Here is a 2,500-nt window from a genome sequence, read left to right on the forward strand (position 1 = left end):
ACAGAGGTCATGCGTCATGGGGGGGATCTAGCAAGGCCATGGGGAAGGTCATGGAGGACCTTGGAAGCAAGCGCAAGACGAGAGCGAATCGAACAAGGGGCCAGGACGGGGCCTTGTGCCCATGGTCTTCGCAAGACAGCGTCCAAGGCACCCGAAAGCCCAAGGGAACCCAAACCCGGCCGACACTTGCAATCGCACATGCTCTCTGCAACACACCATCAATGCCGCCCAACGGGGCCAGCACGAGCAGTCCTCCGCGGTCCCCTGGCCCTGCGCACGTTTGTCTTCGAAACCGAGCATCAATGCCACAGAAAGTGCCGGGGCGCCAGCTGGAGCCATCATCCGCGTTGCCATGGCTCGCTTGGCCTTGGCTTGCCAGGCCCCGACACGAGCAATCGCGCATTTTCTTTGCAACCGACCATCAATGCCGCCCAACGGGGCCAGCACGAGCAGTCATCCGCGGTCCCCTGGCCCTGCGCACGTTTGTCTTTGAAACCGAGCATCAATGCCACAGAAAGTGCCGGGGCGCCAGCTGGAGCCATCATCCGACGTGCCATGGCTCTGGTCCCATGGTCTTCGCAACCGAGCATTCGTGACACCCGCGGGGCCAGGACACCAACCCTTCCGACACGAGCATTCGCGCATGTTCTTTGGCCACACAACGGCGCCAGCACGAGCAAAATCATCCGCGGTGGGGTGGCCTTGCACGGCCTTTTGTCTTTGGAACCAACCATCAGTGCCACGGGAAGTGCCGGAGTCCCGGCATCCGCGGTGCCAAGTCATTGCGCCCTTGGTCTCTGCAGCGGGGCATGCCGGGCACTCCCAACCATTGCAAGCAAGCAAGCAAGCAAGAAAGAAAGTAAGTAAGTAAGTAAGTATTACATATAGGGGCGGGACATGCGGGGAGATCTGCGAAACGTGCATTACGGGGCACACGCGTACCTACCGGGGCATACCGACCCCTATTGGGGCACACGTGTGCATATCGGGGCATACCGGGCCTATCGGGGCACACGCGTACATACCGGGGCATACCGAGCCCTACTGGGGCACACGTGCGCATATCGGGGCGTACCAAGCCTATCGGGGCATACGCATGTATCCCAAGGCATACCGAGTCTATCCGGGCATACGCGTTCATACCGGGGCGTAACGGGCCTATCGGGGCATACTTGGGCATATCCGGGCAAAAAATGCCCAAAACTTGCGCAACCTTGGCAACCGTGGTCCATTCCTCTCTATATGCCTAGCCTTGCCAACCGTGGTCCATTCCTCACTATATGCCATGGCCTTGTGCCCATGGTCTTCCCAAGACAGCGTCCAAGGCCCCCGGAAGGCCAAGGGAGCCCAACCCAGCAATGCCCTGCTATGGCAAGCCAAGGCCAAGCATTCCGGTGCCTATCCGGGCAAAAATGCCATTCCTCTCTATATGCCTAGCCTTGGCAACCGTGGTCCATTCCCCACCATATGCCATGGCCTTGTGCCCATGGTCTTCCCAAGACAGTGTCCAAGGCGCCCGGAAGGCCAAGGGAGCCCAACCCAGCAATGCCCTGCTTTGGCAAGCCAAGGCCAAGCATTCCGGTGCCTAACCTTGGCAACCGTGGTCCTTTCCTCACCATATGCCATGGCCTTGTGCCCATGGTCTTCGCAAGACATCGTCCAAGGCGCCCAAAAGGCCAAGGGAGCCCAACCCAGCAATGCCTTGCTAGGACAAGCCAAGGCCAAGCATTCCGGTGCCTATCCGGGCAAAAACGCCCAAAGCATGCCCATTCCTTAGCCTATCCAGGCAAAAACGCCCAAAATCTGCACATTCTAGTGCCTATCCGGGCAAAAACGCCCACCAGCATGCCACCCTCCTATAGGGTTTGCGCAACCAACCAGCCTAACCACCAGTGGCAACCAAAGGTGCTGTTAGCGACGACTTCTGAAGACGCAACGAGACGCGACGTGTTTGCGCCCAGACGCGACGAGACGATGCGGGATCTGCGCCCAAGAATGCCTAGACCCGTCGACTTGATGCGGGATCAGCTCGCCCAAGCATGCCTAGTGTGCAAGGCCTGTGTGCAAGGCTAGTGTCCAAGGCTAGTGTGCAAGGCTCATGTGGAACGCTAGTGCGCAAGGCTAGTGCCCAAGGCTTGTGTGCCAGGCCCGTGTGCAAGGCTAGTGTCCAGGGCTTGTGTGCATTGCTTGAGTGCAAGGCTTGTGTGCAAGGGTTGTGCGCAAGGCTAGTGTGCGGGGCTTGTGCGCATGGCTAATGTGCACGGCTTGTGTGCATGGCTACCGTGCAAGGCTAGTTTGCATGGCTAGGGTGCAAGGCTCGCATGCGAGGCTAGTGTGCAAGGCTGCGTGCAAGGGAAGCGTGCAGGGCGAGTGTGCGAGGCCACTGTGCACGGCGCCAGCACTAGCGAGCCATCATCCGCGTTGCCATGGCTCGCTTGGCCTTGGCTTGCCAGGCCCCGACACGAGCAATCGCGCATTTTCTTTGCAACCGACCATCAAT

Source organism: Tasmannia lanceolata, unplaced genomic scaffold (assembly GCF_043159265.1).
Source record: "Tasmannia lanceolata isolate RefF3 unplaced genomic scaffold, GAP_Taslan_0.1 ptg000118l, whole genome shotgun sequence".
Lineage (NCBI taxonomy): Eukaryota > Viridiplantae > Streptophyta > Magnoliopsida > Canellales > Winteraceae > Tasmannia > Tasmannia lanceolata.